Genomic DNA, 27,764 nt, shown 5'->3' with positions numbered 1-27,764 from the left:
TTGATTTCCAGAGACAGACTCCATGTGAGGAGGAGAAGGGATGCTGTTGTACAAACTGGGGTGCAACAGGCCCATAACGCAATCAGAGGTATACTAAGTAATTAGCATCAAAACACAATTCTTCTAAAAGTGCATATTGAGTATGATATGGATTTATCAGGAGATTTGAGAGTTGTAAGAATAAAATACTTAGGAAAGCTGGCCTGTGGAGATTGATTCTTTTCATGTTTCACTACCGTTGATTTGTCCTGCACATGCCAGTGGACGCACGCCCACACATCTGACTAACTCAGCGGTTTAATTCCTCCAGTGCAATTCCTGAGAAGAACCATGAGGCTTAGCCGTCAGATTGCAGAGCTGAGATATGCAATGGGCACATGCTTGGACTCTAGAGAGAATTTCAGAGAATATAGCAAAAGTTAGTGGAGCATTAGCCAAAAGGACAGGTGCAGTGGATTACACTGAGGAAAGAATTCTGTAAATACGTTTGCAGGATTACAAATTGTGTTGCTCTCTATATTTTTGTATTAAATTGCAAGAAATTAATTGGCAACTCAAAGTAATGGTTATTAGGAACACTGGTATTTTTCAGCTGTTTGTCACAGATTTCTCTTCCCTAGTAAGTCTCTCTTCTCAGTGAGTCTGTTCTATCTCCTCAAATACCAGGGAAAAAAGCAGTAAACAATGCTTTGTGTCTCACTCTTGAATATTGCACAGCTATCTGTCAAAGAAGAAAAAATATACGTCCGATATCCTAGTGGGCTTTTACTGTTCATGACTCATTGCCTGGTTCGTAAAACATTGACCAAAAAAACCTATTATTTTTAGCTGTCTCTCCACAGGAATTTACCATTAAAAATACCTTTGAACATAAAATATCTTACTTTATCAAAAACAAAATTTTAAAACATTCTCAAAGACTTCATAACCATTTGTAGATCTCCATGAACCTTAGCACAACAAAAGGAGTTCATCTTACTCTCTGCTTCACAGTTCTCAGCAAGCAGTGTCAGGTGTCCAGTCTCATGCCAGGAGCTACAGTGGTAACGAGGAGGACACACAGATTCCCGACGACTCAGACCCACTTTCCATCGATTGCCCAGGTGAGTATTTCAGCCTGTAACTGCTTCCTTGTAAATTAACAGGTATATTTTTGGTAGCAAATGAAAGGCTCAATTTTAATTCATCTAATAGTCTCCTTAATGATATCTAATTAGGACATCTGTTAAGGGTTCATGGTGTTACATCCTTCGTTAAATTTTTCCCATTAAATTAGCATTATGGTTACTTCACTCTTTTATTAAAAGTTCATCATTAATGGGCACATATATAGATCGATGTGTAGTTCATATATATGTATATGTAAATTTTATGATGCTAGAATATACAGACTAAGTAGACTAAATGAACTTGTTCTATTTTTAGTTAATAATTGGACTAATCTTATTAAGGATTTAGGACCCCCTTTTCCCCTTTCTCAGAATATCTCTAGATTGGAGTCCTTCCACCGGCGCTCCATCATTAGCTGGACGTATCAGTTGACAAAGACTTAGTGATCAAAGTGAAGGCATAATGAGAACACATATCAAATGTCTTTTTTTTTTTACTTTTAAGAATTCTATTCTGCATCAGTATGTCAGTAATGTGCTTTGAAATATCTTCTTAAATTAAAAAAAAATAGAGATAATTTTTTTTTAATCTCGCACTTGTAAATTTTATGGGACCCAAAGTCTCATTATTCATTATACATGTTGGATATTTTAAAAACATCCGTGGACAAACATCCCTCTAAAATAATATGTGTTTTGGTTCTAGAGTGAATTTGTTTAGCCTTACAGATCATTACAAGATGAAAGCATCCAGATTGAAGTCCTGAATGTTTTTCACCTGAAACTACCATATTAATATCTTTACTTCTAAAGATATATCTAATTTCAGTGTGTATCTGGTTTTACCATGCAACATTGAGTGTAAGTTCAGCCTTAACCCACTTTACATATGTATTTAATGCTCCCAATTAATTTTACAGGCCTGCAGAATGATTCTGTTCTATTAGGTATCCCCAAGTAAGTTAAATTCACTGGGCAACTATTTAACTCATTTTGGTCATTGACTTACCTTGTTCTTTGAATTAATAATGTTACTCAAATGTCACATAATCTTATAATACCAGTTTCTGCATAAATCCATAAAAGAAATAAAAGAAGACACAAAATCTCCAATAATGAAGAGAAAAAACGGTGTTTGTGGAAATATCTGTGGAATATCTTCTTTGTGTAAAACATGACAAATAAATCCAAGGGAGATATTATCTTATTTCAAAGAATCTAAACATAGAGATCACCCAGAGATCACTTAGGAAAACATGCACATCACATTTTAGGAATTATTATAATTTATAAAATAATGGCTTTGGACTGATTATAGTAAGAACTTAATGGCACTCCTATTGAAACACATTTAGAGAAAATGTTTAAAAATCCTGAGAAAATGTGAAGGTATATATTTGTTACCAGCAGTAGTTTTAGTAATAATGCTGATTTCTTAAATGATAACTTTAATTTTTTTTAATCCTAGGTGCAGAAGTGGAGAAGAAAATATATAAAAACATTTCAAATTTATGACTGGTAAAGATGGTTAAAACTTATTTGACACTTCTGTCATTGAAAAGTGGGTTCTATTTCTGCTCTACTTGAATTTGGATTAGCCTGTGATTGCTTTGACATTGAAATACAGTGAAGGAGTGCTACTTCATTCCTGGAAATAACCTTTAAGGGAAGAGGTAGCCTTTGCCTTAATCTCTTCACCCAGAAGATGCCATGCAAGAGGCATGACTGCTACATTGAAGAAAATTCACAAAGTGGCCCAGAGACCATGTGAATGGAACCAGGTACCCATGTAAGCTTCACCTTCCACCCATTCCTACCAAGGCACCAGGTGTGTGAGGGAAATCTTTGTAGACAATCTGGTCCAGTCCCCACAGTTGTCGGCCAAATACATTTAACACCAGAGGGACAAGAGGTCTCCTAGGCTTCTAGACTTTCTGACTCACAACATCATGTGATTTAGTACATTCACTGATTGTTATTTTAAGCCCCTAAATTCAGGATGGGGTGATAAATGGTGATAGAGAACTGGAACAAAATAGCTTTGTACATGTAGGGTTTTATTTTTTAAATGAAGTGATGCATGCTGTTCATTAATTATGAAAAATCTTCAGTCAAACAATTAGCAAGGATTTTCATGCAGGTAATCTTTGAGCCACAAATTAAGAGACACTACTAGCAATAGCACTGTATTTCTGTTCCCCAGTGGATAATGTTATTGAGAATCAGACCTGACAGGATATCCAATATATGGCAATTTTTAATTATTTATAGTTAGTAATATGACGATTTCCATATTTGTCAGTGATACATGCCATTTTTATCAATTAGTCTTTGCAAAAGTGATTTTTTCCTCTTGAAAATAAAAACTGATTAAAATCTTTCTGAGAAGTGGAAAGATTTCCCCTACTAGAAGTTTAATGGCAAAGTATGGTGATTGATCTAAAGAAATTGATTATAAAGGAATAAATCTTATATAGCACACAAATACTGTATAAAGTAATAAAATATTTTTCATCTATTGAATGTAATTTATTGTACCTAAAATAACATAAGATTCCAAGATAAATGAAAACACTTCAAGAAAAAATCAATGAACTTGACAAATTTTGAAGACATTCTAAGAACTGATATTTTTCAAGTTGACGGAATGTTTCTTATAAAGTGGAGAAATTAGCAAACATCTAGCCATATACAGGTTTCTTATGAGTGTCCCAAGGAATATATGTGCAATAAAGAATTATGTTTAGGGGAGTAATCATGTAATTCTTTTTATGAACTGAAAATTGCAATCATTGTTGATGTGACACAAAGAGCTCTAACTCAAATGATTATCACGTTAATTTGTGTTATGAGGCTAGGAAATAGGATTTTTAAAAATAGCAACAAAAAGGAAAAAATACTGATTAGAGCTTTAGGCAGTTACACAGTATTAAAAAGACAAAAAATAGAATTTATGGCTCCTAGGTAAGATAGCATTGAGATTCAAGATGCCAAAGAAAGTGTAAAGAAGGAAGTCCAACATTTCACACCACATTCTATCATCGTATTTGCAAATCCTTGGGGTCTAGGGCTATTAACAATAGTAATTCTTTAGGGATAAGATCATAACATTTGTTTTTCAATTGATAGTTGAGTATTTTACAATGATAAATATTAGGAAAATATAGTGAAGTAGATTTCACTCCATGAAATTATACTAAAGTAAAATGTATGCCAACAAACTGCTTTCAGAAAATCAAAATAATTTCAAATGCCAAGGATATTAGCAACTTCTTAGAGATGGCATAAATTGAATCTTAAGAATGATGTATTAGATGCAATTTAAAGTCAATGGGAGACAGATACTGAGTCCACTTTTATATGACAATCCATAGGATGGCATCAGATTTAAAGCCAATAGGGAGGGTTGCTTTCAAAGTCTCTTTATACAATGGAGGGATTGAATGTTCTCAGAACACATGTCTGAGAGCATTCTCCTATTTTTAAGGGTATCTTCTCATGAGTGTTCACATCCAAAAATACAAGAAACTATGTCTCCCTCAGGTCTACAGTGAATGAGCCTGCAAATTAGAAGGACTGGGATAGATGCTGTAGCAGATTTGGACATGAAACACCCCAACCCAAATCCAAGAAGTCAAATGTTTGATGAAGGCATTGGCCGGAAATGAGGTTTATATAATTTTAGGGGCACTCAGGACCCAAAGACAGCTCATCTTGGGATTGTTGGGTAAGAGAATCCCATTTCTATGCATTCTCCCGGCAAACTGGCCTGTGAGGACCATGTAAGATGGGGTCTCATGGAAATGGCAAGTCATCTAGCAGGACCTGCAGAAGTAGTCAAGAATTTATAATCACATGAGCTCAGGAAAATCGGAATAAACTTATCAAGTTAAGAAAGTCATTTTATCTGACTCTTTTCTGTCAATCCACAAATAAATAATATACTTACTTTGGAGTCTAACAATAACTTTTAAGGAGTTGTATCTGTCAGTATTCAGGTATGTTGTTTTCATTCTCAATGTTGCAAAGAATCCTAAAGACAACAAACCTTGCCTTTCGTGTTTGTATTAAAACAGAAAGCAATTCTGCAACTTTACAGAGTGAAAAGGAAAGTTAAGGGCAGGAAGGCAAGTACTGTTGGTTTGCTTCCTGGACGATTCCACTGATTGTTTTTCCCCGAAGGATAAGGAAGAGTTCTTCATCATGCTCCTTCAACAGTAAAAACTGCAATTTTTTTTTTTTTTTTAATTAGTGTCAGAGGACCGAAAATTCATTCTTACCTTAGCCTATAATATTGGTAGAAGAAATCCAAAGAGAGAATATCCCAAGTTGGGCATATTCTTAAACTATGAGGTATTTAAACACCTTATTTTAAATATATTTGCCAATGAAATTACCCATGATTGTGAAAAGTATTTCAAGTTAACCCAAACAGGGATAAAATGTCATATTAAATTCAATAAGGTGAACATCAATCTTGAGTTATTAGGAAGCTTTGCTTATGCTACACTTTGTTAAAAGATATACGTTAACATGGAATTGCCTGATTAAATGTTCTTGGCTGCCATGGATTATACAAAGAGTGTGTCAGGCAAGAGGCCTTCAGCAGCAAAGATTTGTTCCAGTTTATGCTCACAGATTTTGGAGACTATAAAATGCAAAGCACAGTCTTAAGTATTTGGCCACTGGCCATGTCAACAATATGTTATATAAACTGCTTTTTACTTCCAGTGGAAAAAAGTAAACTATCACCCTGACAGCTAGGGAGGCTTCATAATGCCACTCTAGAAGCAAGCTATGATCCTGTATGTCCCAGTGGGCCCGCCAAGCACATCGAGACTTTGCTGAAAGACTTGTGACAAGAAAAAAGAGTAAACTAATTTCCAGAACAACAACAACAACAAAAATTCATTATGTGTTTGCAGTGGGGAGAAAGAATGTGGATCATAAAACAGCAATAACATCAAATTTATTTGAAACCTGTTTTAAAAGGTCAAGCAACGCTTACTATAGAAAATTAGAATTTGAAGCAAGACATTTGCAGAATTAGCTTGTAAACGCTGTAAAATGTGATTAAGACAGGAGGTAAGTATGAGAAATAATTTCTACTAGAAATAGTGAACAAAATTTACTACTCACTGTTAATGAAAATGGTAATTTGGGGGATTCTTTAATATATTTAAAAATGTCTAGATTATGAGGAATCCAACTTTTCTACTATAGCACAAAAGGAAGTATAGTTCAGAGGTAAAAATATGTACTCTAGAGTCAGAAAGACCTGGGTTAAAACCTTAACTCAGTTCCATGGTCACTTTGGGAAATTATTCAATCTCTCTGAAATTTACGGATTATCTCTCTGAAAATGAGCCTTAAAAATAAAGTCATTGAGTCAATCAGCATTAAATAAGATAATACTATGCCTGTATTAAGTGTTCAATATTATTAGTCAGTGCAGAATCCCTAAGGGGGGTACTTGCAATGTCATGGCACAGTTTTGTAGGAAGGAAGATAATAGAGATGACAAGGACTCAGATCTTACAGTGTTTGTAAGACGTTGTCAGTACTTTGGGTTTGACTCTTGATGAAATGAGTTCAATAGCTTTTGAATAAAGATTTGAAATACATTAGCTATAATTCTTTTTTTTTTTATTATCTATGATTCTTTAAATAAAATCTCTCTGGCTTCTGTGTTGAGAATACACTAGAAACCTGGTGGGCAGAACCAGGGATATCTTTTGGGAAATTATTTCTGAAAAATCATTGCTTGATATCGTGATGGAAATAATAAAAGTAGAAAGAAATCATTTGGTTTAAATATATTATGGTGGATGGTAGGATTGGATATGAATTGTGACAAAAGAAAGGAATTAAGAAAAACTCTTCCTATACTTTTGACTCTATAACCGAGAAGATTAAGCTCCCATCAACTGAATTAAGAAAAGTTGTAGGAGAAACAGGTTTGTGGGGAAAGACCAGACACTCCGTTTTGGAGATGCAGATAATGAACTATATCTGTCTATGAGATTTCAAGTAGAAATGTCAAGCAGCTAGATACCTATCAGAAATTCATGAGAAAGATATGGGCTGATACTTGGAAATCATCAGCATATAAATACTTAAAGTCACCAACAGGCTTTCTAAGTTTAGCAAGAGGAGACATCAACAAAGGAGACAGAAGTGACCAGTGAGGTATAACGAAAACCAAAGAACCACAGTATTAAAAAAAAAAAGGGGGGGGGTGGACTAGAACATATTGAGGAGGAAACAGTTTTTCTGGGTCAATGCAGTTGCTCATCAGTATAAGATAAGGAAGACCTGTCAATCGACCTGGAAAATGTCCAATATGGCCATCACTGGTGAAATTAACAAACAGCTCCTATTAAATCATGGAAACAAAATCCTGACTATGGTGAATTTAAGAAAGGTTGGGCAAAGGACAAGAGAAAATAATTAGAGCCCTTGTTTCAAGGCATTTCTCTGCGAATGGGGATAAAGAAGTGGAATGGTGATTTTCAGAGGAAGTGAAGTCAAGAGACAATTATTATTTTGCTTGTTTGTTACTGATGTTTCATCATGTGGGAGAGCTGAGAGTATGTTTACATGTTAAAAAGAGCATACAGGTAAGGAGAAGATTATTGATGTAGAGAAAAGAAAATAGAAAGTAAGAACATTTGTTTTTTCTAATGATTTACTATGGAAATTTTGGAACATAAAAAAGTAGAAATATTATTTAGTGAACTTCAGCTTATTCAGAAACCAGCTTTAACAATTGTGTACACGTCAATTTTATCCATTGATCACCTTGTTTTTATTATATTGTTATTTATTCAGTATTTATTTATATATTATAATTAATTTTTGCTAGGGTTTTAAAGTGAATTCCAGACATTGTATCATTTTTAAACTAGAACTTCAGTATATGTTGTTTTTTAGTTTTTTTAAGACCTTATTTATTTATTTGACAGACAGAGATCACAAGCAGGCAGAGAGGCAGGCAGAGAGAGGAGGAAGCAGGCTCCCTGCTGAGCAGAGAGCCTGATGTGGGGCTCGATCCCAGGACCCTGAGATCATGACCTGAGCCAAAGGCAGAGGCTTTAACCACTGAACCAACCAGGTGCCCCATAGAACTTCAGTATATGTTTTAACTGAAAATAATATTAATATTTTACATGACAACATGCCCTTAATCTACTTAACAAAGTTGACCCTAATCACTTAATGTTACTCAGTATTATTTAATATCTTGCCCATGTTTAGAGGTTTTCAGTTGATTCAAAGATTTTCTTTTATGATACATCATTTCTCCATTCCTTTTTCTCTTTTATCATTGATGAGTTACAAAAACAAGTCTATGGAATGTCCTATAGTCTGTGTTTGGCAGATTTTTTCCTCCTAATGTAATTTAACTTGTTTCTCTACCCCTCTATATTCTGTAAAATTGTAGACATAGAGAGTTAATTTGAATTAAGTTCAGTTATGCTTTTAGGCAATCAGCCTTTAGTGGCCATGCTTTACATTTTCTGTTCTGTCACATGGAGAGGCACTTCATATCTGCCTGGTCCTTTTGGAGATGCTAATGTCAGTCAGAAATATTCAGTTGGAATCCTCCCATATCACGTTTCCCATCAACACTTCACTTAAGGGTTTTAAGCATCCATTGATGAATGTCATTGACTCAATCAATATTTTTTTAATTATTGCAATAGAGCATTTTTCTAATGCTGTCACTCCTTCTGTCATTCTTTCTCAAACACTAAGAAATTACCGTGAAGCAGGATTCATCTACAGCTAGATAAATACCTATTTTTCCAATTAGCATGCATCAGATTAGTGCCTTGACAAAGTCCAGTTGCAAATGATGAGTTTTCTAAGAATTTTTATAAATTCATAGATTTTATGTATTTTAATGTTACCCATTAAAAATATTACTCTTGTTCCATTATTCTTGTTTATGCTCAGATTATCTCTCTTAAGTGAGTTTATCTTCAGATTTTCTTTTTACTTTTAAAGATTTCATTTATTTATTCATGAGAGAAAGAGAGAGACAGAGAAAGGCAGAGGAAGAAGCAGACTCCCCACAGGGAGCCTGATGTGGGGCTTGATCCCAGGACCCTGGGATCATGGTCTGAGCTGAAGGCAGACGCTTAACCAACTGAGATGCCCAGGTACCCTATCTTCAGATTTTCTTTTTTCTTTTCTTTTTTTAAAACAGTGTCTCAGGAGTCTTTGATGACTTCCTTGTTTTTGAGGACAAAAAACGTAGTTCCAGACTCATCTTGTGTATTTCCTTTCCCAAATCCACAATGAGGTATATTTCCAGTAATCTCTGGTTGTATTCAAAAAGAAATGGTATGTAGAGAACACGAGCTGGGTGATCATCTCATTCTACACAAAAGCTGCCTGTAAACTCAGTAACCAGACCTCCTGTTGTATTTTTTTCTCACGAGCACATATAATTTCTTTACTAGAATGGAAAATTTTTAACATTCAAGTTTTTGCAATAATGACTGAAGTACTTAAAAAGCTGACATTTCCAGTTGCCCTATGTATATCCATCCCAAGCTTCTTTAGGACAAAACCAGGATCAGTATCCTGCTTTCTTTTTCTCTCTCGTATCTTATTTTTATTAACTCCAAACTCTGCATTACATAGATTCACAGATCATTGTGCTCCTTCCCCATCTCATATACCTTCATCGCTGTCTGTCTCCCTCACAGTATGTAGTGATACCTGGTCTGAAAGGAAATTGTAAGTGATGAGTCTCTAATCTGATTTTGCACTGTTTCCTTTTTCACAGAAAAGCACGATTAAATCCTGTGAGCCCCGAAAGAGATCGATTCAAATTTTACAAAATTTATGTCTGAAGTGTAAACGTGATGACCACACATCTCAAAAGTATCTTAAAATTGTCAATGTTCCTTTTCCATGAAATATGTACTAAAAAAGTATCTGTCCCTTATTTTTATACTCTCTTTGAAGCTGCATGTATAATTAAATATGTAAAGTATATGAATCATTTTGTACATCTCAAAGATGACTTATAAATGAACATATTGCTCAGATACTGTGGTATTTTCATGGGTATTTACCTAGGGGTTATAAAACCATTTTTGATTGAAACATATGACCTTATTTCTTGACTTTCACACTTAAATGTAAGGACCTCTGCTTGCAAGTAGATTACTCCCTAAGATATACATTATGTGATGATCTGGGCTTCTATATCCATGATAGTTAGGGTCCTGCCATTTCTGCAAAGACATAATATATGTGGATGACATGTTGAGCATCTGGTCTTTTTTCCTAATTCTTAATTCCTTTCATATCCTCAAGCACGGTGAGAAAATAAAATGCAAATTAGTGCCAAGAAAGCACTTCCTGAAATAACAATTTTGTTTCCAGAATGTATTAAACACCTGTAGGAGTTTGACACAGTTCCTCAAATGAGTAGTTAAAACTCGAAATAGTATAGATATTTAGTAAGTGTATCAAACTTCTAAATTTTATTAAAAATTGTAGTTAAACATAGTTTTTGAAGCACAGTCTACTATGGTGTATAATTAAGTGTAACAGAAAGATAAAAAAGGTTGTTTTATATGCATGATGGTATTCCCCATGGTTTATATGCATGGTGGCAATATGTTTATTTATATGCATGCATGGCATAATTAATCTTTTCGGGACAAATTCAAGGGGAAAAGTACCATCTTGTATTTTCAGGAAGTTTTATTTGCAAATGACAGGTATCCAACATAGGTCCCCAACAAGTCTTGACGAAAAGAAATTATTAGAACACTAAGTCATCTCATGTCCTTCAGGGTAGTTTTTAACTGTCAAAGCAGTCAGGATACAGTTGGGATCAGGGGACTAACTATTAGCGGTTTCATTGGTTTGGTTGCTCTCTCTTATGTTGCTTTACAGTCTGCCATGTTCCTCTTACTCTTAATTACCTTTCCATCATCTCGACCATCTCTCTGTATCCTCCCTCCCTACCATCCTTACACATTTGGTCTTTTTCTCTCTTCTTCATCACATCTACTTCTCAGATATATTTCTCATAACTCTCTCTCTATCTACGCACACACACACACACACACACACACACACACACACTCTGTGCCATTAACATCATTGATGTATATGCATGTGTATATACATATACACATAACCTGTCACCTATAATATCACATACATGCTCCATATCATCCCCAGGTTTTCCTCTCACCTTATATTTCTTATTTTTTCTATCATCTAAATTTTTTTCCAGCATTTCACTCTATATTCTCTTTTTTCTTCCTCTCTCCACCTCCCTCTCCCCCCTTACCCCTTGTCCTCTTCCATCTGTCTCTCCTCCTTCCTCTTTCTCCACTTCTTCTTCACTTGCTCTCTTTCTTTCTCTTTCTGTCTCTCCAGTCTCAGTTGGGCTAGAGGCTGAGCTCCAGACTCCTGTACAGAAGGACACAGTCCTATTCCTGATGTGGCTTATGAAGCTGTCCCTTGGGCCCTGAAAGGTGATTCCCAGGTGAGAGAGTGAATGCATAAGAGCATCACAACTTTGAATAGAGCCCAGGGGTTGGGAGAGGGTGGGTGGGAGAGAATGGGAAGTGACAGTTCTCAGATGCTGTTAAATAAAGCATAGATTTCCAATGGAATAGTCCAAGAATATCTCTTTTTTTTTTTTAATTTTTTATTTTTTATAAACATATATTTTTATCCCCAGGGGTACAGGTCTGTGAATCACCAGGTTTACACACTTCACAGCACTCACCAAATCACATACCCTCCCCAATGTCCATAATCCCACCCCCTTCTCCCAAACCCCCTCCCCCCGGCAACCCTCAGTTTGTTTTGTGAGATTAAGAGTCACTTATGGTTTGTCTCCCTCCCAATCCCATCTTGTTTCATTTATTCTTCTTCTACCCACTTAAGCCTCCATGTTGCATCACCACTTCCTCATATCAGGGAGATCATATGATAGTTGTCTTTCTCTGCTTGACTTATTTCGCTAAGCATGATACGCTCTAGTTCCATCCATGTTGTTGCAAATGGCAAGATTTCATTTCTTTTGATGGCTGCATAGTATTCCATTGTGTATATATACCACATCTTCTTGATCCATTCATCTGTTGATGGACATCTAGGTTCTTTCCATAGTTTGGCTATTGTGGACATTGCTGCTATAAACATTCGGGTGCATGTGTCCCTTTGGATCACTACATTTGTATCTTTAGGGTAAATACCCAATAGTGCAATTGCTGGGTCATAGGGCAGTTCTATTTTCAACATTTTGAGGAACCTCCATGCTGTTTTCCAGAGTGGCTGCACCAGCTTGCATTCCCACCAACAGTGTAGGAGGGTTCCCCTTTCTCCGCATCCTCGCCAGCATCTGTCATTTCCTGACTTGTTGATTTTAGCCATTCTGACTGGTGTGAGGTGATATCTCATTGTGGTTTTGATTTGTATTTCCCTGATGCCGAGTGATATGGAGCACTTTTTCATGTGTCTGTTCGCCATCTGGATGTCTTCTTTGCAGAAATGTCTGTTCATGTCTTCTGCCCAATTCTTGATTGGATTATTTGTTCTTTGGGTGTTGAGTTTGCTAAGTTCTTTATAGATTCTGGACACTAGTCCTTTATCTGATATGTCGTTTGCAAATATCTTCTCCCATTCTGTCAGTTGTCTTTTGATTTTGTTAACTGTTTCCTTTGCTGTGCAAAAGCTTTTGATCTTGATGAAATCCCAGTAGCATCACCTTGATCCCAAAACCAGACAAGGATCCCACCAAAAAAGAGAGCTATAGACCGATATCCTTGATGAACACAGATGCGAAAATACTCAACAAAATACTAGCCAATAGGATTCAACAGTACATTAAAAAGATTATTCACCACGACCAAGTGGGATTTATTCCAGGGCTGCAAGGTTGGTTCAACATCCGCAAATCAGTCAATGTGATACAACACATCAATAAAAGAAAGAACAAGAACCATATGATACTCTCAATAGATGCTGAAAAAGCATTTGACAAAGTACAACATCCCTTCCTGATCAAAACTCTTCAAAGTGTAGGGATAGAGGGCACATACCTCAATATCATCAAAGCCATCTATGAAAAACCCACCGCAAATATCATTCTCAATGGAGAAAAACTGAAAGCTTTTCCGCTAAGGTCAGGAACACGGCAGGGATGTCCATTATCACCACTGCTATTCAACATCGTACTAGAGGTCCTAGCCTCAGCAATCAGACAACAAAAGGAAATTAAAGGCATCCAAATCGGCAAAGAAGAAGTCAAATTATCACTCTTCGCAGATGATATGATACTATATGTGGAAAACCCAAAAGACTCCACTCCAAAACTGCTAGAACTTATACAGGAATTCAGTAAAGTGTCAGGATATAAAATCAATGCACAGAAATCAGTTGCATTTCTCTACACCAACAGCAAGACAGAAGAAAGAGATATTAAGGAGTCAATCCCATTTACAATTGCATCCAAAACCATAAGATACCCAGGAATAAACCTAACCAAAGAGACACAGAATCTATACTCAGAAAACTATAAAGTACTCATGAAAGAAATTGAGGAAGACACAAAGAAATGGAACAATGTTCCATGCTCCTGGATTGGAAGAATAAATATTGTGAAAATGTCTATGCTACCTAAAGCAATCTACACATTTAATGCAATTCCTATCAAAGTACCATCCATCTTTTTCAAAGAAATGGAACAAATAATGCTAAAATTTATATGGAACCAGAAAAGACCTCGAATAGCCAAAGGGATATTGAAAAAGAAAGCCAACGTTGGTGGCATCACAATTCCGGACTTCAAGCTCTATTACAAAGCTGTCATCATCAAGACAGCATGGTACTGGCACAAAAACAGACACATAGATCAATGGAACAGAATAGAGAGCCCAGAAATAGACCCTCAAATCTATGGTCAACTAATCTTCGACAAAGCAGGAAAGAATGTCCAATGGAAAAAAGACAGCCTTTTCAATAAATGGTGCTGGGAAAATTGGACAGCCACATGCAGAAAAATGAAATTGGACCATTTCCTTACACCACACACAAAAATAGACTCAAAATGGATGAAGGATCTCAATGTACGAAAGGAATCCATCAAAATCCTTGATGAGAACACGGGCAGCAACCTCTTCGACCTCTGCCGCAGCAACATCTTCCTAGGAACAACGCAAAAGGCAAGGGAAGCAAGGGAAAAAAAAGAATATCTCTTGAATAGACTTTGTTATATGATATATTGGAACATCAACCACATATCAACAGTAAAATACCCTATAAGGGGTTAGGGTAGAATCAAAGGTATGGGAATTCACATAACCATTGCTTGACTGACCATGTATATTAGAACAATTCAAGGGATGTAGGAAACATTACCTTAATCCAAATAGCTATGGGGCTAAGGGAATTGCAACCTGATAGGGGACACAGGAACCATATTGTTAATTAGTGACAAGATGCATCAAGAGTGGGGGAGCATGTGATGGATGTCTACAGCTAAGTTGCTGTGTAGATACCAGAGATGTTCTCAATTTCTGCTTTCAGAACAACAGAATTAATTCCAGGGGATGAGAATCTTCAATATAACCAACCTTGGTGGATTGGTTGAAGCTAAACATAGAAGTCAAACTATGGGTACCTAGAGCTAAAAACAGAGAAGGAAAACCATGATGAGAACTACAACCTTTTGGACATTCTTTCCTGCTTTGTCGAAGATTAGTTGACCATAGAGTTGAGGGTCTATTTCTGGGCTCTCTATTCTGTTCCATTGATCTATGTATCTGTTTTTGTGCCAGTACCATGCTGTCTTGATGATGACAGCTTTGTAATAGAGCTTGAAGTTCGGAATTGTGATGCCACCAATGTTGGCTTTCTTTTTCAATATCCCTTTGGCTATTCAAGGTCTTTTCTGGTTCCATATAAATTTTAGAATTATTTGTTCCATTTCTTTGAAAAAGATGAATGGTACTTTGATAGGAATTGCATTAAATGTGTAGATTGCTTTAGGTAGCATAGACATTTTCACAATATTTATTCTTCCAATCCAGGAGCATGGAACATTTTTCCATTTCTTTGTGTCTTCCTCAGGAAAGAATGTCCAATGGAAAAAAGACAGTCTCTTCAATAAATGGTGCTGGGAAAATTGGACAGCCACATGCAGAAAAATGAAATTGGACCATTTCCTTACACCACACACAAAAATAGACTCAAAATGGATGAAGGACCTCAATGTGCGAAAGGAATCCATCAAAATCCTTGAGGAGAACACAGGCAGCAACCTCTTCGACCTCAGCCGCAGCAACATCTTCCTAGGAACAACGCCAAAGGCAAGGGAAGCAAGGGAAAAAATGAACTATTGGCATTTCATCAAGATCAAAAGCTTTTGCACAGCAAAGGAAACAGTTAACAAAATCAAAAGACAACTGACAGAAAGGGAGAAGATATTTGCAAACGACATATCAGATAAAGGACTAGTGTCCAGAATCTATAAAGAACTTAGCAAACTCAACACCCAAAGAACAAATAATCCAATCAAGAAATGGGCAGAGGACATGAACAGACATTTCTGCAAAGAAGACATCCAGATGGCCAACAGACACATGAAAAAATGCTCCATATCACTCGGCATCAGGGAAATACAAATCAAAACCACAATGAGGGGCGCCTGGGTGGCTCAGTTGGTTGGACGACTGCCTTTGGCTCAGGTCATGATCCTGGAGTCCCGGGATCGAGTCCCACATCAGGCTCCCCGCTCCATGGGGAGTCTGCTTCTCCCTCTGACCTTCTCCTCACTCATGTTCTCTCTCACTGTCTCTCTCTCTCAAATAAATAAATAAAATCTTTAAAAAAAAAAACACAATGAGATATCACCTCACACCAGTCAGAATGGCTAAAATCAACAAGTCAGGAAATGACAGATGCTGGCGAGGATGCGGAGAAAGGGGAACCCTCCTACACTGTTGGTGGGAATGCAAGCTGGTGCAGCCACTCTGGAAAACAGCATGGAGGTTCCTCAAAATGTTGAAAATAGAACTGCCCTATGACCCAGCAATTGCACTATTGGGTATTTACCCTAAAGATACAAACATAGTGATCCAAAGGGGTATGTGCACCCGAATGTTTATAGCAGCAATGTCCACAATAGCCAAACTATGGAAAGAACCTAGATGTCCATCAACAGATGAATGGATCAAGAAGATGTGGTATATATACACAATGGAATACTATGCAGCCATCAAAAGAAATGAAATCTTGCCATTTGCGACAACATGGATGGAACTAGAGCGTATCATGCTTAGCAAAATAAGTCAAGCAGAGAAAGACAACTATCATATGATCTCCCTGATATGAGGAAGTGGTGATGTAACATGGGGGCTTAAGTGGGTACGAGAAGAATAAATGAAACAAGATGGGATTGGGAGGGAGACAAACCATAAGCGACTCTTAATCTCACAAAACAATCTGAGGGTTGCTGGGGGGAGGGGGTTTGGGAGAAGGGGGTGGGATTATGGACATTGGGGAGGGTATGTGCTTTGGTGAGTGCTGTGAAGTGTGGAAACCTGGTGATTCACAGACCTGTACCCCTGGGGATAAAAATATATGTTTATAAAAAATAAAAATAAATAAATAAATAAATAAATAAATAAATAAAAAAGAACTACAACCTTTTGTATCCACTGACAGAAACAAAATATGTTCAAACTGATAAAAAAGACATTCAGAGATGTATTCTGTGTTTCAAAGCATATAAATATGAATTTAAGTGGATTGTTTCCTGGTGTCTTGTCCCATATGAAATTGCCCTTGATGGTTTATCCTACTTTGAATGCACATGCTTTGTTTTAAGCTTCCTGATGCTTTGGTTGGCCTCAAATGACAAGAGTAATTACATTGCATGTCCATTCATTGAGAGGATTGTCAAGCAAACCCTCAGCACATCTGTGATTACATTCTTTACCCCAAAATGTTCTAGCTTGTTGATTAGATTAATAATGAAAGGAGGCAGCTTCCCCAAAGAAATCTCATGACTCATAGGTACTAAATAAATCACTATCCGGAGTAACTTACTCAAGAGAATGATAACAGAAGCTACAAGGTGATTTTTAAGCTTTTAAACAAACCTTTCTTCTTGTTCTGCATGTTCTCTGTAGTTTTGCATTGTCCAAATTATAAAGGCAAACATTTTTCTCCTCCAGCTTTGACTTTCTCTTTTCAAAATTTTTTATTCCATTAACATTGAGTTAACAAACACTTCTTGAGAAAATACTCTGTGCCAGGCCTGTGTTAGCTATATTGATCAGGAATATCTGAATCCAATAGTGTGTCATTTGTTGGCACCTGCAGAAGTTCTCCGAAATTGCTCACGGTGTGGGGGGGTAAACTTCAGTCACGGGCATGCACACAGCAGTGAGCAAAATCGCAGCTTCTTGGACAGTCATGAGCTACAGTCAAAATGGGCACAGAGGCAACAGCGTTGGAAGTTGCAAAGTGAAGGGCTCTGGTTGGGAGTGCAAGAATGCTATGAAACTGGAACTTAACACAAATGTTCTCCAACATTCTCTTCGGACCCTTCCAACCGTTCTGGGGCTAATTCTCGGCATTACTCAGGGCTCACTCATTCACGTCCATGCTCATCCGCAGAAAGTGTCTAGTGACCCAGTATGTGAGCCCTGAATGGCAAGACAGCTGCCCATAAGTCAGCAGCTAACTGTGAGTGGTGACCTGACCAGTTTGCTGAAATATTTCTGGTACGAGACAAAGGAGTTCAGTTTTCTCAGCTCTGGTACAAGTTCTCTGGTTTTATGTCAGAGTCATCTTGAGAGATCTTAACCAATATGCAGCTGGGCCTCCCCCCCAGAACGGCTGGGTCTGATTTCCCCAGGGGTGGGAATGAACAATCTGTTTAAGAAAAAAATTCCTCAGTAATTTTGACACAATGCTTGAAACTAAGGCTTTGAGGCAACAATTTGATATACTAATTAGGGAAATAATATGTTAAACATAACACTATCTAACATCTGGTCAAAACCCGAGGCAAAATAATAAAAAAAAAAGTTACCGAAACTATTTATCATACTGTGATGTGAAATAGCAAAAAACAATGGAAATTACCTCAATGTCAAACTAAAGGGGATTAGTTAAGTACATACTAGTTAAGTACAATCAAATGTGACATGGACATTTAATGACAATGTAGATCTAAACATACTGACATAGAATTATCTACAATACACCATTCTACACTAAAAAGTAAAATGCTGGGTAATAATGCACAGTTTGAGCCCATTCTAAAAAACGGAAAGAAGGACAGAAAAGGTAAATATACTAATTTATGTATATGTATTTTAAAAAGTCTTGGAATATATACAGTGATAATATAGTTTTTCGCCTGGTGGTACAATTATGGGCAATTTTCATTTTATTCTTCACACTTGATTTTTTTTTGTAATGACTCCTTCTTACTTATATAATATTTCATTAAAAAATCCAGGAAACAGGGCACCTGGGTGGCTCAGTCATTTAAGCGTCTGCCTTCGGCTCAGGTCATGATCCCAGGGTCCTGGGATTGAGCTCTGCATTGGGCTCCCTGCTCAGTAAGGAGCCTGCTTCTCCCTCTCCCTTTACTGTTCCCCTGCTTGTTCTCTCTCTCTATGTTAAATAAACAAAATCTTAAAAAAAAATCTAGGCACCACTATGAATTAGAATTATTATCAGAGAATTATGCAGAAAAATAAGAGGAAAAATGTTTGGGGACATAGGGCCTTTGTTGTCAACACCAAGTTAATAGTTCTCTAATTGTTTGATCATTCCCACTATTGGGAGTGCCTCACTTACTCCAAGAGAATCACATACAGTAGTCGAAGCATCGGTTCGATATTTAATAGTCCCTCATTTTGCAAAGACCGCAGGCTGCCGTTGATTCATAGTCACTGCTGAATGTGCCAAGAACCCGAACAGCAGCGAACAGAAGATGCACACGGTATGATTAATGAGTGAGGTAAATGACCCGTCGTGTACCGAAGCTTAGAAAAATCATCCCTAGCCAATAATTTCCCCTTTAAGTAACTGTTAGGAGTAGCCAATTAACATAAGTAACATAAAGTGTTTACCACAAGTATTTCGGCCTTCTCAATGAACACAAACATTCATACAGCTCAATTTCAAATGCCCAGTGTCACAGTCAATAAGGTCACCTCATTTTTGTCAGGTCCGTGACCTGGATGGAGCTCTTATCTGCTTAAAAATGACTGAGATGCCTATTAACTCATTAATTAATCCAAGTCTCCAACGAGAAAATGTGCAATCGAAATGAAGTGTTATGTGTGAGTAGTGTCTCGGGGCAGAAACGCCCTGGTGAAGCAAGTTGGATAGCAGGGGTTTGAATGTGAGACATTCTAAATGTAATGACAGAGTTTTGAAAAATCATTGAAAGAATGCTTTCAACAACATTGCTGGAAATAGCATAAGAATAAAGCATGGGTATATGGAAATTTGCATAATACATTCAGTAGATTAAGAATTACTACTTCAGGGCGCCTGGGTGGCTCAGTGGATTAAGCTGCTGCCTTCGGCTCGGGTCATGATCTCAGGGTCCTGGGATCGAGTCCCGCATCGGGCTCTCTGCTCAGCGGGGAGCCTGCTGCCTCCTCTCTCTCTGCCTACTTGTGATCTCTCTCTGTCAAATAAATAAATAAAATCTTTAAAAAAAAAAAAAAAAAAAAAAAAAAAAAGAATTACTACTTCAGGGGCGCCTGGGTGGCTCAGTGGGTTAAGCCTCTGCCTTCAGCTCAGGTCATGATCTCAGGGTCCTGGGATTGAGCCCGGAGATGGGCTCTCTGCTCAGCAGGGAGCCTGCTTCCCTTCCTCTCTATCTGCCTGCCTCTCTGCTGATTTGTGATCTCAGTCTGTCAAATAAGTAAATAAAATCTTTAAAAAAATTAAAAAGAAAAAAGAATTACTACTTTGGGAAGATTACATAGCTCACACTTCACTGTACTTTGTCCCACACAGTTTAATGCATGCCGTGGGGTCAACAACGAGTTGAATAATTGAAAGAAACCTTAGTTTGCTCCTTTTTATTAATGCTACAGTTAGCTAGAACCATCCAATTCCAATAATATGAAAGCACATCAGTTCTGTTGTTGCTATCCATTAGTATTTTATTTCCCACTGTGTAGTAAAGAATGTTGATGTTAAGTTAAATTTCATATATTTCCTATGAGCTGTAATTTCGAGCATACAAATTATGTGAATGGGGAGTAGTAACTTTATGACTTATGAATAAATTCCTGCGTCCTACATTATCAGTATAATGGAAGATGCTTAGGAGCTCAGAATTATCTGACAATGGTGTTATTTAATATTGGAATTTCTTACCTTTATCCGAATAAAAAGAATGACACAGCAGATGCTAATATTTTCTCTTATTAAAAGCTAATTAAGAAATCCCTACTGAAAACTTTACACTTAAATGCCTAGTTCTTTGGAGAGACATCTGAATCAAGCTGAATTAAGCAATGAAGCACCATGTCCATGGCCCTAAGAACTATGCAATGGTTCCTAAATTTGTGATTAACAGAAAATATCATCAGTCTCTAAGGAGAAGAAATAATTTAAAACCAATTTTAATTCCCTAAGTATGTGATTTTTAAAGGATCCAATGAGCCAAGTTGAATATTTAACTTAATTATCATCATAAAGTATGCGGTTATGATGCATTCTGAGATAATTCAAAGAGGAGTTTTACCTTTCAGTTGAAATACAATTTCCATTCATTTAAACTCTAGATGTCTAAACAGCATTAGTTAAGTCAATTTATCAAGTAAATAAATTGTAAAGTGTGTTATGGGGTGGCAAATGGAGAGATTAAATGTAAAGAGTAAAATTATACTTTAACATTGAAAAGGCTTTCCCCTTTTGGGCTGATGTAATTCATTCAGGCCAGGCGGTCAAACAGTCTGGTAAGAGGATGATGGCCACTGACTTCAGAACTCATGGTCCTGAAGATTTTTGCTGTTATTTATAAAGGAAGGACCTAGTTCATTTACATTACAGTGTCTGTGTCAGAAAATACTCCTTCTCCAATAGAGTTTTATTAAAAGAGCTTGATGCCTTCTAGAGTGTTTTGGGGGAGAAAGGCAATGTTTGTGTTTAGTGTAGACTAAACTAAAGTTTATGTAACCAGAGCTCAGCCAGCAGCTACCAGTGTCACAATACTGGTTGTTCTGTTATCTGTCCTTGTTTGGCTGGTGCCTATACCACTAATGCTATTAAATATTTTGATTATCACTCATGTGTATTAGCATTTTTTTTTATCACATGAAAGGACTCACATGAAAAAAAAAATCTTTTCCCCAAAGACTTTATTTACACGGTTGAGATATTTTCAAAAATTCCACAAATCTTTCTGAAAGATCTGCATGCTAGACACAGGTGGGGACATGTAAGGGAGACATTCTCTCTGTCCTGTCCCCATGATGTCACCATCTAGCAGAGGGTTTCCCAGAGCTGTGCTACTGACGTTTGGACCAAATAATTCTTTGCGGTGGGTGGGCTATTTGTTGCCGGAAGTTTGCAGCATCCCTGGCCTCAGTCTACTAGGTACTGTAGTGTTCCCCTCCCCCAGCTGGGATCACTGGAAATGTCTCCAGGTATTGTCAAATGCTCTGGGGTGGGGCAAGTAGTCTGCCATTGAGAACCTCTAGTACATCATGTGAGGAAAGGAATATAGATTAACATAAAATTGTAAAGATTCAATAGAGAAAAATTCAGAAGTACTACAGGAAGGGGGTGTGTCGGGGCAGCCAGAGTTCTGTACAGCTTCAGGGTCTGAAACAATAGTTAGAAGTTGACAAGTAGAAAGGGGAGAGGAAGGACAATAATGCTGCTTTGGAAGCTTCTAGTCAAGAAAAGCGTTATGTCCATGCCATCCTTCGGCATACAGAGTCTTAAAGTACAAATACAATTCAAATGTTTTATTCCTACATCACAAGTTACTGTGCTGTCCTTTCCAGTTTTCTTTTCATAACCATATCCTAGGAACATTTCAATTTAATATTTGTGCTTCTCCATCCAACTCTAGTCCTGTATTAATATTGACATTTATAAGGTAATAGCAACACATACTCTATGTTTATCATAGTTCTAAATACTATACATGCTTAAATGCTTCTGATAACAATGTTATCAGAAAAGTATTAATAGTATCTCCATTTTGCCAATAATGAAAAGGAATCAGGAAATGGTTTATTCAAGTTATTCACATAGCTAATAAACAGGGTGCTGGAATTTGAACCCAGGCCATCTGCCCCCATCATGCACATCTGTCAACCACTGTGATGCCTACCGAATACAACTTCCCACTTCTCTCACAGTCCTCATCGACCTGCACATGGCTTGATCCAGCCTGATATCCATAATAGAGTGGCTTCAAGTCTATAATTTAAATATCCCAATAAATCAATTTGTGAAGGCAAACTTATCCTAAACAATGCTATTTAAAATCATTAAAACTAATTTACTAGTCTAAAATTATCTATAAAATATTTTATTAACCTTTATAACAGTTTTGTGCATTAGGACAGGACAAGCATCATTAACCCCATTTTGGATACTGTCAAACTGAAAAACAGGGGACTTTGAGCAGTTGCCCACATTTTTAGAGACCATATTTCAAAGGAGAATTAGGGCACAAATCTCTGAATGACACCCGTGCTGCCTCCAATGCTCACCAAATGCATTTCTTTTGCCATAAGACTTGAGCAGCTGGCATAATCTTTATTGATCTGCTTTTCTAATTTCAGTTCTGAAATCATTCGCTTTTCACCACAGCCTTCTTTAGTTCACTTAGCTTTGTTTCCTTCTTCATTTCACAGCTTTATAAAATTCCTTCTTTAGCAAAAAGTCTTCTCTCGGTCTATCCTAACTTTCTATCAGGGCTCTCCTTTCTGGATTTTACTGTTGTTTCTTTGAAGGACACAATCTTTGAAGATTTTGTTCCACTGTTCTGACATACCTTTGAAGCAGTCTTATATCTCAAACCTTTTAAAGAACTACAGATGTTATCTCCATTTTTGTTGACAATATATTATGTAATCATCATACTTTACCTTAAATGGGCAAATGAAGGTGAAATTGTCCAAGTAATACATAAAATTCCATTTTTCACATTTCTTATTCCATTTCTCCCTTTCAAAGACACTTGAGGTAGAGGTGAAACAAGACTTCTTAAATTTTTTCCACAATTTCATCCAACAACCCAAGAAATATTTTCACTGATATGGTGTGCAAATTCACATTCATTGTTGTGATAAGTATTGTATGTATCTAATGTTACATTTTATTTTACAGATGAAATTATTTTCATAAAATTGTTTAAAGTCAATTTGTATCTTTTAAATGACTTTTTAAATCTGTGGATAAAAATAATAATTGTGAAGACTTTTATGTCCAGCATTATGGCAGACAAGATAGCTGGAAAAGTTTTGCAGTAACAACTAAAATGCTGGAGTGTGTGTGTGTGTCTGTGTGTGCGTGCACGCCTGTATGCATGTACCTACCTGTATATATATCTGGCTGGGGGAAAAAAAAAGGGAAATCCTAAAAATTCACTCCCCTGAAGAAAAAAATTCTGAACCGTGATTCCAAAAACATGCACAAATATAGAAGCTCCTGTCTGTTCTAAATGCCTTTGCTGATCTTCTGTGGCTTAAAGCTTTTATTTCAATGAGAGTAGGAGTTAAGTTCCAGGTGGAAGACAGAACACAGGAAGCCTGTGTGAAATTATAAAGACTGTAAAAAAGGGAACTGAAGAAACAAATAATGTCAAGCCAATAAACCCAAACACCTCAGAGACACGAGTAGCATGAAACCCACTATCTCAAACAGGAGCAAAGGTGTACAGAGATGGAGAGGACCTCCTGTGACAGCCCCAACCTTGTTTTCAAGTGGGTTTTTCATCTGAATTAACACTGTTCATATCTAGACAAATAAACAAACAAGCAAACAAACCTTCAATATCATCGGTTAAGTCTGGAAAAGTGGACCTGGTCATGGTTACATAATGACTTGTAGATGATGGTATAGACAGCTTGAATCTGCATGGGAAGGTTTATAAGCAGTGGTTACCATCATCTCATTTAAATTTAGGGTAATTATGCTGGTTGCTGCATGAAGAATAGATTAAAATGGGATACATGTGAAAGCTTTGAAAGCACTAATGGAGTTCTTTATAATGTGTCTGTACAGTTGAATTAACAGGCTGGGTGATGTTTCTAAAGAGTGGTAGTAGCCAAAAGGGAAAGACATATGAGTGAAAAAATTTAAGGGCATAAATAATATTTGTTTCCAGATGAAATTCAGATAGTGGGAGAGAAATAGCAGCTGGAAAAGTCCCAAGTTTCTGGGTAGACTCGGTAGATACAGGTTCGTGTCATTGTTAGAAACCCTGTTTGGATGGCAGTGGAGGAAGATGAAGATTTCAGTACAAAAAGGAAATGAATAGAAGTTCAAAGCTTTGGAAAATCTCAGGAAAGTTTCTCTTGTGAATTAATCGCTATATTTTTATAATATTCCTAATATCGTCTACAGAATACATTCTTCTTTGTTTCTTATCTATTCTTACTTTCTCAGATATTCTTTAAACCTTGCTCTCCTATGAATTCCAGATTCCTTTTTTTTTTTTTTTAATTTCTTTGGAAAGCTCTACTGTGATTTTCATTAGACCAATACTTAATTCATATATTAATTTGTGACAAAGTTCTATCTTTATCATATTGACTTCTCTCATCACAAAAAATACATCTTCCTCTAAGTTTGGGGTTTATTTTATATCTGTCAGTAATTTCTTCATAAATAACTTGCATGTATTTTTTATTTATTTACTCATAGAAATCTTATAGTTCCGGTTGCTAGTCTGGATATGAGCATTATTCCTCTTTCATTTTCTATTTGGCCACTGCTGTGGTTAGGAATACAAGTGATTGATGATTTATTGATCTTTTATACACCAAATTTGCTAAATTCTCAATTATTCAGCACATTGTTTTGGAATTTTCCCGTTTTTCTTCATATGGAATGTCATATGTATAAATTGTATCAATTTTTGTTTCTTCCTTCTAGTCTTTACCTCTCTGATTTTTGTGGTTATGTTTAGTTTTGTAAGTGGCGTTGCCTGGGATCATAAGCTCTGAAACCAGCAATAACTTTCTGTGTTGCCTTCCCCTTGGTCACTGTGGATAGATGATCACTGACAGGTCAGATCAGGGACTGCACTTGCCACAAATTCCTCTACCTACAGAGTGAGGGATGAGTTTATATATTTATCCTGGAAGTATTGATGTGCTCTTTCCCGTTAGGCAAAATCTAAATTGAGTGATGTTGGTACTCAGCCTTTTATTGTTGCCAGACTGAAGGAGAGCATAGCATCGGGACTTGTGGGGAATCGACAGTATTTGTGAGGTTATCTGGACAGGTCCAAACAAAGGACACATGGATACATGAAAACAGAATGAAAGGAAGAATTGAATATAGCAATGTTAAAACAAATATGTTAACAATAAAGGCAAAACCGATGTGTAAGAAATGAAAAAAAAGGAAAAGTTATGGGCAAATGAAACAATGCCACATCACACAGGATATGACGGATTAACTTCTTCAGAGCAAAACGTAAGAGTCATTTCATTGAATTCATTTCAGTGACCATGATTGATTTGCATTTGTATTGAAAGCCACCTCCAGTCTGTTTTAGAAGTAGATTATTATATGTATGAAAAAAAGAAAATGTAATCACTATGCAATAAAGTCCACTGTAGTGGTGTTTTTTGACAACCTAGTTTTGACAAGTAGGCTCCCAAATAGACTACTGACCTGTTACAAAGACTATAGGAGTAGTAGGCAAAATAAATCTTCTCTTGAAATAGACACAGAAAACTTCTGCTCACAGTCACCAAAATCACCAAAATCACCAAATCCATGGTCTGTAGTATCCTTAGATTAACCAGTTTCTACTCAAGCATCTCAAGTTTGCTGGAACATAGCTTGAAGACTTCATGAAGGCAAAATAGATGCTGCACGGCAAACTAGAATGAATGTGCAACTGGATACAATTTCCATGGGCCAGTGACAAGTATGGTATTTATTACTTACATGATTAGGTTTAACAATTCAGGGGCATCCATTATATTCACGATGTTAATGCAAACATCACTTCGTTTACTTCCAAAATATTTTATCACTCCCAAAAGAAAACCCCATCCAATTAAGTAATTAATCCCATTTCTCCTCTCAGCGCCTACCCCCCACACCAAATTTACTTTCTGCTCTCTATACTTGATCTTATCCAAAAGGCTGAGAAGTGATACTTTCTGCTCTCTAAATATATCTGTTTGAACTATTTCATAAAGATTGAATCATTCAATATAAGACCCTTAGTATCTGGCTTCTGTCACTTAGTATAACATTTTAAAGGTTCATTCACATTGTAGAATGCATCAGTACTTCAGTAATCTTTATGGCAGACTAATATTCTATTATATATACACACCGTATTTTGCTTATCCATTCATCCATTGATGGACATTTGTGTGTTTCCACATCTTGGTTAATGGAAGTAACATACTTTGAATAATTGTATACAAATATCTAATTGAGTACCTGTGTTTTTTTTTTTGGGGGGGGGGGTATATGACTAGAAATATAATTGCTGGGTCATATGATAATTCTGTGTTTAACTTTTTAAGGAACCCCTAAAGTGGTTTTTTTTTTCATTATGGTCACATCATTTTACATTCCAAAAATTTGTAAAGGTTTCATTTTGCCCACATTCTCACAAAGCTTACTACTTTTTTTTGTTTTTAATTATAATCATCCTAATGGGCATGAAGTAGTATCTCCTTATAATTTTGATTTGCATTTCCCTAATAACTAATGAAGATGAGAATCCTTTCATGAATTGAACATCTGTATAGTTTTTGAAGAGCCACTTACAAATAAATGAATTACTTACAAAGAAGAATTTATTTCTGTAATTTTGCTATTTGTTTTGTATATATCCTATACCCCTTGTGTTCTGCATATACCCCAGTACTTCCTTTGTGTTTAACTGATTTTTTTTTGTAGTGTGCCTTTCTGATTCCTTTTTTTATATCTTTTTTATCTAGTTTTTAGATTTTTTTTAAAGCTTACCATGGGGTTTACTATTAACATCCTAAGTTTATAACCATCTAGTTTGAATTGATATTTTAGATTCAATGACATACAAAAATTCTGCTCCTACACAGATCTAGTTCCCATTATATTATTGTCAACAATTATACTTTTATACATTGCATACCTATTAACATAGATGTACAATTATTATTTTAATCATTTATCTCTTAAATCATATAGGAAACAGAGGAGTTAGAAACCAAAAATACAATACTGGCTTTGTATTTGCTTTTTTGGTTTACTGTACCAGAGTTCTTTATTTCTTCCAATAACTTTAATTTATTATCTACTATCATTCCATTTCTGACTGATGGACGATTCCTTCTGGCATTTCTCATAGGGCAGGACTACTATGATTACTTCTTTTTTGTATCTTTAAGTAAGTAAGCTTTTATTATTATTAGATTTCTTGGTCACCAG

This window comes from Mustela lutreola, chromosome 11, assembly GCF_030435805.1.
Source record: "Mustela lutreola isolate mMusLut2 chromosome 11, mMusLut2.pri, whole genome shotgun sequence".
Taxonomy (NCBI): domain Eukaryota; kingdom Metazoa; phylum Chordata; class Mammalia; order Carnivora; family Mustelidae; genus Mustela; species Mustela lutreola.
Note: the sequence above shows the minus strand (reverse complement) of the source record.